Genomic DNA, 12,570 nt, shown 5'->3' with positions numbered 1-12,570 from the left:
GAACAGATGCACTGTTGTGGTGACGTGACTACACCAGGCTCCCTCTGCCCTTGCACTTCACTTGTTTGGGGTTTAGTAAGCATACTTTATGTTGCAGTCCTATCAAAAGGAAATGCTAAAATATGTTCTTGTTGAAAGATCCTCCCTGGAAACTATGCAAGGAGCAACCTCTGTCTAGACCTTTTCACCATCATATGCTTATCTCAGAATATTTCATAAGATAGACCCTGCACAAAGGAAAAAATCTATAGCCTTTTTAAAGTGGTTGTTTTAAAAGTTTTCTTTTCCTTGGAGCTATTTTTCAATATTGTGTTATTTAATATAGTGGTTTTGAAAATTTTGAAATTATTCTACTCAGCATTTAAGACAATCATGAAAATATTTTGTAAGTGGATCTGCAGTGGCTCAATATTCATTACTTATGTTTTGTTATGTTAGATAAAATGGGTTTTATATATCTTACCTGAGCTGGTACCACAGGATTTTGCATGGGCCATAAATGGAGCAAAAGACCCCTTCAAGTCAGCCATCACACTCACCTAGATAGAGTGTATGGTGCCACAGGGCTCAAAGAGGAAAATGAACTGCTCATTGAAGATGAAATAAAAAGCTCTGTTTCTTTGCCAGACATAATGCAGGTGTAAAAATTATTGGCCAGCTAACACATGTAAAGAATTGTTGTGGTTTAACTCCAGCCAGCAGCTAAGCCCCCACAGCTGCTCTCTCACCTCCCCTGTGCAGGATTAGGGGAGAGAACTGGAAGAGAAAAGTGAGAAAACCTGTGGGTTGATATCAAGACGGCTTAATAAACAAAGCAAAGCCTGCACATGCAAGCAAAGCAAAATACGAAATTAATTCACCACTTCCCATGTGCAGGCAGGTGTTCAGACATCTCACACATAAACACCAGCACTTGGAGTGTGCCCCTGTTCATCATTCTCCCCCCAACTCCATATCCTGAGCATGATGCCACACATTCTGGAATATCTCTTGGGTCATCTGCAGTCATCAGTCCAATCACTCCCCTCTCAACTTCTTGTACGCCCTCAGCCCTCTTGCTGGTGGCGTGGAGGGAGAAGCTGAAAAGGTTTGAAGCTGTGCAAGCCCTGCTCAGCAGTAACCAAAGCACCCCTGAATTATTCGGGGTGCTTTGGTCATAAATCCAAAGCACGGCCCCGTGTTTGCTACTGTAAAGAAAATTAGGTCTGTCTCAGCCAAATACAGTACAATTAATAATGTAATACATCATAGTATGTCAGTGATATTTACTTTAGAAAGTGTGTTTATGATTGGGTATTACATTTAACTGCTGTTCTCTTCAACTCTGGAATATGGTGGCCATTCCAAAAAAGAAATTTAAAGAATAGTAGAACAAACATTGCACTCATTAAGCAAAAAGAGTAATTTCTAATGAAAAGAACAACAAAAAAAAAAATTGAGAGAGAAAGAAAGGTGAAAGCAGAAAGACCAAAAACTTAAAACTTCCCTTTTTTTTTTACATAATTCAAGATTTTTTTTCCAAAATTTCTAAAGATCAGACCCAAGAAATTGCTTGAAATCCAGTTCAGAAAAGTGGCTCTGTTCATCTGGTCTATAAACCTTTGCTTTATTTTATGAAGAATTGTTATTTCTCTGACAAAACTGGACACTAGAGATTAATTATTTGTGAAGCACATTTGATGGCCCTGAAGTTTCTTTGGATGTTATTGGAGGTTACCTATTTTGTCACACCAGTTACATAAATTTAATTAAAATTCAGCCACTTCACAGGACCTGTTTCATGCTGATGGAACTCTATTTTCCATACCTGTTATAAGGAGCTTATGTCCTCACACCAGAAAAAAAAAGCCAAAAAAATAGTCATTTACACTCCACATAACAAATTTATCAAATAGATACATATATACATATATATATATAAAAATATATATAGTGGTGTCAGCAACCAAGAATTTGGTTCTAATAGTCTAACTTTGATCCCATGATAAAACCCGACTGTCACTGATAGATTTTTGCTATAAAAATATTATTATTTGCAGGAAGAATTCAGAATCGTTTTGGAAATAAAGACTCTACTAATAGATTTATATTCTTTTGCATATGCTTAGGGGCATGCAGTTATTTCTTTTCTATTTATTTCTGTTTTATTTATTTGATACTTCAAAGTCAAATGAAGATGTGTTCTCTGAATTCAGGCTTCCATTTATTCACTGTTAAAATGCAAGAAATGTTCTCTAGCCTCTAGAACAGATTTAAGATAGAGAATGGGCAAACTGTTTTCTAATCTCTCTTTGTCTTTGTGAGAGAAACTTATATCTGATTGGAAATCTAGAACTATTCAGTCTTGGTCTGCATGCAGTGGACTTCTGTCACCTTCTACTTGAATGTAGGAAAGGTAAATCACGTAGATTTCTCCTAGTATCATCTTCCTAATAATTTGAAAAATATGGGCTTCTACTTGGGGAAAAAAAAAAATTTCTTTACCATTGTCTCAACAGTTCAAAAGAAACGTCCACTCATTCATGCACTCTCGAGTGCTAGAGAGCCACTTCACGACATCTCAGTTCAGCTTCCTGTGTTCCACACCTTAGCTCCTCTCCATAATCCTCCCAACCTGTTTTTCATCATGAACAGCCAGACAACAAAATTTTAAAGGAGAAACTAAGAGTGCAAGATTTTCAGCCCTGCCAGGTGGGATTTTCACAGTTTCCCATGAAAACATTCTTATCATGTTGAAGAAGTTATGGACACTGAGGATTTATCACAGTATGGGTTGAAAAGATCAGTTCTAGTGACTGAATCTTTGTAGTTCCAGATCATGTTAGCAGTAAAAACATTGCTGAGTTTTCTCCAGAACAAAACACTGTTTTCTTCTTGTATGTTTTGATATCAGCAGTTACCCCAGTAACTGTAATGGTAAATAATAATTTTGGGTACTTTTGAATGTATATTGCCATACATCCTATGCATTAATTAACCATCATACCTTTGTATCTGAGGCTGTCACTAGCAGATAAAAAATTTAAGCAGTGATGAATAGATTTACCCCTATTAAATGTTGATGCAGTTTTTTAAGTTAAAACCAGGTATCTGCTACAGAGGGCAGAGAACTGGATTCTTCTAGATGTGATGCAGTCCTTAACTGGCCTGAACTGCAGTTAGGTGCTTCAAAAGGAAAAAAGGGTACTAAATAATAAGTCACTTGCCTGTCCTTTAATTCTCAAAGCACTACAGAAGATACATAGGTAATCTCATTGTCTCCTTTTTCTTCCACAGGTCATTCATTCAGAGGAAAAAGATTCAGATATGTATGGAACAGTCCTATCAAAACTGAGGGTTCCATATTGCGGTCAAGACATATTTTAATTATAGTCCCCCAAACCACAAATTTGCAGAATCTAAAGTGACAATACATCTGGCAATGAAAAGTAAATCCCTCTTTACATCTAAAACTAATAACAAAGCAGCAAAAATAATTTTTAAAAGGGCTTTTTAATTATTCTCCATAGTAACCTTTTCTTTTAGGATCACCATATGTACCCCATTACCCAGTGATCTCACTTTAAATTTGTATGACACATTAAGGTCTTATCACTCTAGATCACAAAGGGATACATTAAAATGCCACATATTTTACTATTTATGTTTCCGTGGCAATTAAAAAAACAACAACACCCCATACCATTAACAGTGATTAGTACTAAGGTCGCTTAAAATAAAATGCAGCTCAGAAGTGACACTGGATAGAAGTTTGCAAATTTCAGATCTGTTGGTTGCTGCCATCTTAGACTGAATTAAATGATCACTTGCTAAGACAATGCTAGAAATACTGTCCCCTGTTTGCCATCATGTTCCTTCATCTTCCACTTAACTTGTGATTATAGGCTGTAATATCTGGCATCAGTTAAGATTTTGGTCAATCTATACAACACCAATACTTGAAGATAAGGTCCCATTATTTCCTTAAGATGAAAATAATTTCTGGAAGTTCCAGATAATCAAATTTGTACATGCAATCTAGAGATTATATTGCCACAGTAAGTTTTAGAGCAGATGTCTGATGCTGTAGAAACATCTTTATAGCAGAATTTAAATCGCCCTTGTTCAGTAATGACACAGGTTATTAAAACACAATTTTTGTGGTGACCTGATTAAAGCATTCTATCAAAAACAATCAAAGCAGGCACTCTTTCACTGATGAGGTTTTCCAACCTCTAAATGCAGCCCTGATGAAAGCACAGCATGAAAAATTGATAAAATTATGATTTCTGCTGAGACATTAGCCCTCAGCGGTTGTTAATAAAGGAAAACAGGAATTTACACACCAACACATAAACTTTGTAAGTGTGGACTCTCTTCTATTGCCTTTTGCAGCAGGTGAAGTGCACTGTTATAACTATCAGCCTCAAAATGTTATTAAAAAATTCCAGGGTGAGAATTATATGATATTTTAGTTTTGGAAGCCTAGGAGCTAGACCATGGGCTCTTACTAACCTAGCCGTCTGTCCCCTGGGTAACTAACCTAGCTGTCTGTCTCCTGGGTAAGCTGTGATTCCCTGCAGCCCTGCCAGAATTTTGTTAAACACACTCTTGGTTTTTCTGCTGTTACAGAGTGTAGTTCTACATGCTGCTACTCAGCAGAGGATTCACTATGCATCTAGAAGCAGCAGTGATGTTTACTTGGTCCTTCAGATTTGGATTTATTGCCTAGTGACACAAAATAGGATTCTCCTCACAATTCTTCAACAGAAGAGATCCTAGTCCACCCAAAAAGTCACTATAAGTTGTCATTTAGACTCTGCCTTTCAGACTATTTTCTGAAGCTGCATTTTCTTACATTGATTATCATTGCTAACAAGCCTAAGAGAAATGGTGGTACCAACTTTACCTGTGATTCAATTTAGAAAATCTGACAGAATATTTGAAAATTAATTTAGATTAAAGTAGTGCAATTTTGAAAGTGCAAATTCCAGTTCATGTAATGAATCTTACTTGACACAATTATGTATAGAATATATCAATGGTTGTAGATAACACTGAATAACCTTTGTTCTATATTTCTTTCTCAATTGGATTCCCAAAATAGATAGTGGGGAAAAGATTTTTCAAGGCTTATGACAAAATATTTTTAACCTTTTAATAATATTTACCCTACAACAGGTAAATCTTAGTTTAAAATGTGTTGTAGCTCTGAAATTTATCTATTCCATATAAAAGATGTGTAGGAAAATAAAAATAAAAAACCACTAGTGATGAAAAAGCTCTCATCATTATTCTTTTCTCAGAACATGTACTCTGTTCTTACACTTCAAAGATCTCAGAGTAATTTTACAGTCCTTCCTTCTTTCCTTCTGTCTGATGCTGAGTGATACATCTCAGTTTTTCTGTACGTGTATAAACTGGGGTGTAAATTCACCACCCAAAAGGAAGTGGCCTCATGCACACATCTTACTGGGCATGACCAGAGCACTGTCCCCCAAGACACGAGCCAACACTACCTAGGAGAGTGCTGCCTGACATGGAAAAGTGACATCCCAGTCTGTGGGCTGGCACTTCAAGAACAGGGACAAATGATGGCCAATGCTCAGGCCTGTGCCTCCATTGTGATTTATCTGCTCCTACAGACATAGCCACTGAGGCTATATGAGCCCTGGAAATACCTGAATGAGATAAACAGATTAATTTTTAGGCCTGCAAGCATTCATACACTCTGTAGAACACATGGTCTCTGGATATATTTTTTAATTTTTAACTGACTGGTACCAGCTCTGTGGTTTTTTTTTGGTACAGCTCTTACATTAACATGCTACTCAATATCATAAGAAGTGGGTCTATCTGGAGCCTTGGAGAACACAGCAACAATGAACCTCTGTAACTGAAATGCTAATCAACTCTTAAAGCATCTCATTTTTATTACAATTAAAGAGAAAAGCAATTAATTTAATTGGAAAATTAGAGCAATTGGAAAATTTGAACTAACGATAACTAGATTTTGAATTTGAGAGAGGTGATAGTTTTTGTTGAGTTTATATTCAGCACTGAACCCAAAAAAAAGTTGAACTTATTTGGACACAAAGAGAAATACAGCCGATGTGGCTGCACCTGTGTCTTACACTGGGTGAACAAAGAGTTACTGAGCAGATTGTGCATGACCTGCATGTTTACAAGATACTGTCACCTTGTTTAATTCTTCTATGACATCTTGTATAGATATTTTATACCACCACACAGTTGCAAGCTATCTAACATGTCATTGAGAATTTTGTAAAAAAATTCAAGGTCAAAAGTAATTATTCTGTATATATTAGCTTTTTCTACAAGGTGGTTTCTTTTCTGACATAGCTTTTTAAAAGCTGCTTGTGAAACATCAATGAAATGCTCAGGAGGCATTCAAAATGCCGACTGGCCAAAAGTATCTCTTTCTATCAGTTTTACATTAGACTTGAAAATTTGTGTAAGAGCATTTTTGTTTGTGTGGGGCTTTGTTTTCTGTGTTTCACAGAGGGGCAACCATACCAGTTTGTACAATAAATTAACAGAAGAGACCTCGAGAATCCAAACAGCATTGCCACTCTGAACTAATGGGGAAAAAAGACAGATAGAATAAAAATTTATGAACTTCCTGCCCATGTGTGCAAATTCAGCCCCTTTATGCCTTTGCTTAGTTCATAACATATTTGGGCGGGGAGGGGGGGGAATGGTTGTTTTTGGAGGTAATTTTATTTCCATCCTGACACTTCTACCTCAGACACTTTTAGACCCACACACTACAGTGTGCTGCATGACACATGACACCCCAAAGAAATAAACTTAGTTTCAAGACCCTTGTACCTGCAGTCTACTTAGTTATTTCTGAAAATAAAGCAGCTCCATATGAGGAGAGCACTCTTGGGAATAATCCCTAATGGTCTATGTCTGACATTACCAGCTGTAGCTGACACACACGCTCGAGCTGGAGCAAGACAAGTAGCATGGAGCTCACTTGAAAAGCCCTCAGAAGGAGGTGGTTGCCTTGCCTTATGTCTTTCCTTGTATTTTCAGAAAAAAGACTAGGATATCCCTGTGTTCCGAGGAAGCAACACAGAAGGAATTCACTAAGAGAAAAATATTGTCACACAGATATTCAAAATAATAAAATAAGCAATGGTTATATTGCCATGGAACAATAAGAAAAAGAATCTTTAAAAATTTTCAGTAAGGTTCTTATAATTTGACTTTTAGTCACTACTCTACTGCTGTCCTTTAGCCCAGGCAATTTTTTCCAATATATTTTATAATTATGTTTTTGTCATGCGCTTGTTTATCACTCTTAAAACTAACTTCAGTACACAGTTATTTTGAGAAATAATAAATTTTATTAGAATACTATAGGAAACACTGAATTTTAAAATTTTAAGAAAAAGTATGGAATAGAAGCTTCAGACTAATTTTTTTCACCTTTTTCAGTAACAACATCTAGAAATTTATGGGCTGAAATGGGAAGTAGAAGATCCAATGTCTCAAAATCTATTCTCTGAAAACTCTGGCCATACTACTGTCTCACCAAACAAGCTTTGCAAACATCCCAAACTTGAATCTTCTAGGACATAACCTTTTTCAATTTCTAGATTTACCTTTTGGAAAACTATTCAGTATGAAGGACATAGTATGAAGGACATGGCAAAGGCTCTAAATGTAAGTTCTTGTGTCCTGATAACTTTAAAAATTGACTATCAGGCCACTCCTATTAATAAATGAATACTAACTCAGTTGTGTTTTAGAGTTGATGACTTTGCTTACCTACAGACTCTACGAGTATGCAAATATCCTTAAGGCGGAAGCATCAGATGAATGTTGGTAATATCCAGTGGATCCCCTTCAACCTTATTCAAATAATTTTGGTCACATTCGGTAAAATCAGTGTCACTAATATGCAATCCATGTAATCCTTGACAACACCAGGAATATATGATCAAATATAATTTGGATTAATGTGAGCGAATATTTCTATAGAATGGAAAAGCAGATCTATGAGTGTGCTTTTCAAAGCTTTCTGACATAGGTGTAAATTTCCTGTGTAAAATTATTTGAATTTTTACTTGTAGGAAAATCTGGAATCTTTCGACTCTGAATTTTTGGTTTTTGGTTGCTTTTATTTCTTTTTTTCTTCCTCTCTTTCTCTGAATATTTTTATTAAGAAATAAAATTCTAACATTTAATAACTATTATCAATATGCATATAGTTTTAAAAAACCCACATTTTGTTGAAATTTAAGGAGAAAATCACTAGCAGTATAGTCACAATTTCTTGAAAGGGCTAAAAAGTTTTAATGTCATACTTCAAAACTTTGATATATTAAATTTCAGTTCTCCAGCCCAAAACAAGTTTTAGCTTTGAAATTTAAAAGCATGGTCCATTAGATGAGGAAAAAAAAAAATCTTTGCAGTACTTTATGGAGTTCTTCCTTTTATTTTTTCCTATTCTTGACAGTCTTGAGTCCCATGCAAGACTGTTAATGACCACAGGAGACATTAAGAACTGGGAAATCTCCTTCAAGATCTCCAGTTAGCACCCTACATTTTAAAGCTGTGTTAGTAGACCATCACGGTTTCCTAAGGGCTACTAAATATATGAGAAAATTATTGTAGCTATCCTGTAAAATTACTTCAGAGGATTTTATCTCTAGTGAACAGTCTTCTCAATATGGATTTTTATAATCACTTTGCACATACATACATGGAAAAAAGTCTAGAGCAAAATCCACTGAAACTATTTAGCTTACAATTGTAAAATGTTTATATGATGCACAATATCTGTTCATCTGTGTACAGAATGGTCCTTCCTCACACTTGTTCTCAAATCTTGTAGACTATGCATGGGAAAAGGTGTGCAATTATTTGTAGGCCCTTTCCTGATGTAATTAATTCAACTTAGTTGAGGAGCAAATGGTGCATCTCTCTTTTTCCCTGTCCACGTTACAAATGGTCTGTATAGCACCTGTGGGCAAGTTTGGCATGTGTACCTATCTGCTGATACACACCCACGTAACATGTGCCTTGCACTACATAAATTACTAATAAGTACTAGGTCAGGTTGACCAATAAATTCCAGCTGCTTTGTGCTGCCCTGTTCAATATAAACCAGCTGTATGCAAGTCTCATCTGGCTGATTCAGTGGATTTACAGTTATTTTGGCTTGGCAACACCGCACAAATCAGTCCCCGTGTATTGATGAGACTTGGTCAATACTTCCTCTGAAATCACACAAAATGCATAAGAAAATGTAACCTTTCAACAATTATTTTAAACATCCACTTTAAGAATCTGAATCTGAAGAGATAAGGTCACATTAGTAAAGATAGCCAGTAAAGGTTAACCATTTAAATCATACATCTGTAGGAAGTTAAAGTACACTACAGCAATTAAACTCATGAATATAGGTCAGCACTCTAATCCCATGTCTGGTTTAATCTGATCTACAGAAAGGACAACTTTTAAACATTTTTTTTCCCAGAGCAAGTTCAATGGAAAATCAAAATATCTGAAAAAAGGATGAAATCCATTTTGTTAACAAAACAAACTTCATCAGAAACAATCTTGTAAATGATCTGTAGCTTAAAAACTTATTTCTGCCTACTCCTGGAAAAAATCTTTGTAAGATCAGAGGCCTTTTAAAAAGCAGAAATGTCCAACATCTGTTTCTGTGTTTCATGAAGGCAAGAGAAAGATAAATTAATACCATATGTGGAGCAATATGATTCAACAATCCAGATCTGCTGGAATTTCCAAAAATAGGTTTCCAGGTTTGTATAATAAATAAAATCAAAGAGAAAGGATTTTTTTTTTAGTACTTATCCTGAAAAATTAAGAAATTCCTCAATCAAAAAATAGAAAAGTATGGTTTATATATAATACAAAGCTTCTCTAACATTTAAGGAAGAGAACTGTGGTGTAAATAAAAAGAGACTTGAAAGAATCATGCAATGAAAGTATTTAGACTGAATGATGTCTTAGAAGAATCAAGACAAAGTAACATAAGAATATTGCCATTTGCCTTTGGCATTTGTATTTTTGTTTATTTTAAAAAGCAAAGCCTTTCAAGAACCTCTTCTGTCAAGAAAGATTATGTCCTAGGAAGGTTATGTCCTAGGCTGTGGCTTGTAAATTTTTATTTTCTTTTGTAGAGGAGTCTTCATTTCCCTATTCCCACGAAGAAAGAGACAATTCACTTATCATGGGCTCCTGTCAGTTTTCATGAGCAATCAGGTTACAGGGTGTAAACAAAGCAAGTTGATGATGTCAAAAAGTCTCTCAAGTTCCATGGTGCAGTAGACACTGGATGTTTGAGATTGCTGATGGGCTGTTTTGTAGATCACTGTCTTTGTAGCTTCGCTTTGCGTCTCGGTGTAGAGCTGCTTTCCAGATACTTTGCTTCCAAGTTACCTCAGCCATTTATTTTTTATGAGCTTTAGGTTCTTCCAGGATTTGTGTAGCCCCAATATTCTCCCAGGCAGGGGTTAGAATTTGTTCCTAGATATTTATGGAGTAGGTTCATACCAAAGGGGTAATCTCTTTCAATGGTAAAGGTAGTTCAGGCTTAGTCTGTGTCTGAAAGAACAGCATGAGCATCAACCACCAGTGCAGACTTTATGTAATCCAAAATGTAATGCCTAGTTGCTGTAAGACATAAGAGGTGCAGAAGAGATTGGTTTTTTTGTCTTTTAGCCACAGAGATTAAACAATCCAACTGAAAATGTTTACAGAATAAAGCAGTAAGTAAGATATTGCAAAATTAAGGGAAAAGACCAAGATTTTGTCATAAGTTTAATTGATTTTGAAATTTGATGATGCTGTAGGTAAGGAGAAAAAATATTTAGTTCTCAAAAAATAGCATGGTTAATGGATATGCATCTTCCCATGAAAACAGTGTTCAAAACCAAAGTTCACACGGAAAAGCAAAACAAAACCAAAGCAAGCAATACCCCAAAGAAACAAAACAACCAACCAACCACAACAATAACAACAAAAATCCCACAATTTCCCCTTAAAATTGTGAGAAAATGGCCCCCCACCACCATGCTGTTATGTTGCTAACAGACCCCTGTGGCCACTGCCACTGTGTTTCAGCTAGACAAGTAAAAGATGAGTGATTTTCACACCATATTGGTTTTCAAAGTGGAGCTCACAGGCCAGGGAAGAATGATCACTGCTTTAGACTACACCTTGAGACTTCTTTAGGGCCAGATTAAGCTTTTTACCAGCAATAGAGCTAATAAGTCTTGCTCAAAAAGACTAGTAAGTTTCTAACACTTTCCCTTCCCTTTTAAACACAAGTCCATGAAAAACAACTAAAATTTCATTAGACACAGGTGGATTTTAATCATTTGTGCAGTGTAAAATGTGGAGGAGAGCTGAAAAGCTTTTTCTCCCTACCACTATGCATGTGTTTGGTGAATTTCTGTATCTGTCCCAAAGGGTCTGCATATTATCTATTAAGTGACCCTGAGATTGGCTCAGCTGGGTAGAACATGGTGTAATAACATCAAGGTCATGGCTGTGGTCCCCACGTGAGCCATTTGCTTAAGAGCTGGACTCAATGGTCCTTGTGAGTGCCTTCCCACCCAGGTATTCTGTGATTCTGGCCACGTGTGTAATAATTTTGGACAAGAAGAGATTAGGAGAGGGTGAGTAATTAGTGGCAGAGAAGACTCTGGCACCCTTCTCATTCATTTCAAAGTGTTTTATTCCCAACAATAAGTCTCTCCAGAGGTGTCAATCTGGACTTACAAGGATGTACCTGAGAGTGTTACATGATCCTCCTTTTTGAGAACTTGATTAAATGAACTCTTCCCAAAAGGTTTAAAGAAACACTTGGGAACAGTGTGGACACACAGTATTACTAGGATTACCTGCCATAATACTTGATGTTGCACTGAAAATTTATCTTGAAATTGTTTTTTAAGCAGGCATCAAAATTATACATTGAATTTTCATTTACAGGTGCTAGATAACTTTAATTTCAAATAATGCAGAAAGTAATTGCAAACAAACTCTAGATTCAGAGCTTGAAGATCAGACTATATCTTCAAAGAAAATTCATATGGTTTGGTTTACTGTTAATATATAGGTTTTCAATGAATTTCTAAACTCTCATTTTGAGATGGAAGTGCCCTTACTATGACCCTCTCTATCAGAAAAAATGTTCATTTGCAGTGAAACATATGGTTTTCTGACTTTTGGAAACAAAATGAAAATTGAACTTTCTCTAGTCATATTTTATTTTAATTTTTGAACTTCAGAGATGTGGAAATCTCACAGGAAGGCCCCATTGGAATTTATGATACTACTTTTATTTGGGGGTTTTTTGTGTAGCTACAAAACATTTAAAAAGACTCCCTATATAAGTCAGGAAAAATAAGTGGGGAAAGTCAGGTTTTATATGCAAAGTATTACATCAATGACTACTGATAGATCATATTAGGAATTTTTATCAGCACTGGGCGGACGTCAGAAAAGAAAATCTTAAGAAAAAGCAAGAGAGGATGATATGATAGAGTCAATATTTTGGAAGGTTGTATTATTTTTGTTTGG

The sequence above is a fragment of the Haemorhous mexicanus genome, chromosome 6, assembly GCF_027477595.1.
Source record: "Haemorhous mexicanus isolate bHaeMex1 chromosome 6, bHaeMex1.pri, whole genome shotgun sequence".
Taxonomy (NCBI): domain Eukaryota; kingdom Metazoa; phylum Chordata; class Aves; order Passeriformes; family Fringillidae; genus Haemorhous; species Haemorhous mexicanus.
Note: the sequence above shows the minus strand (reverse complement) of the source record.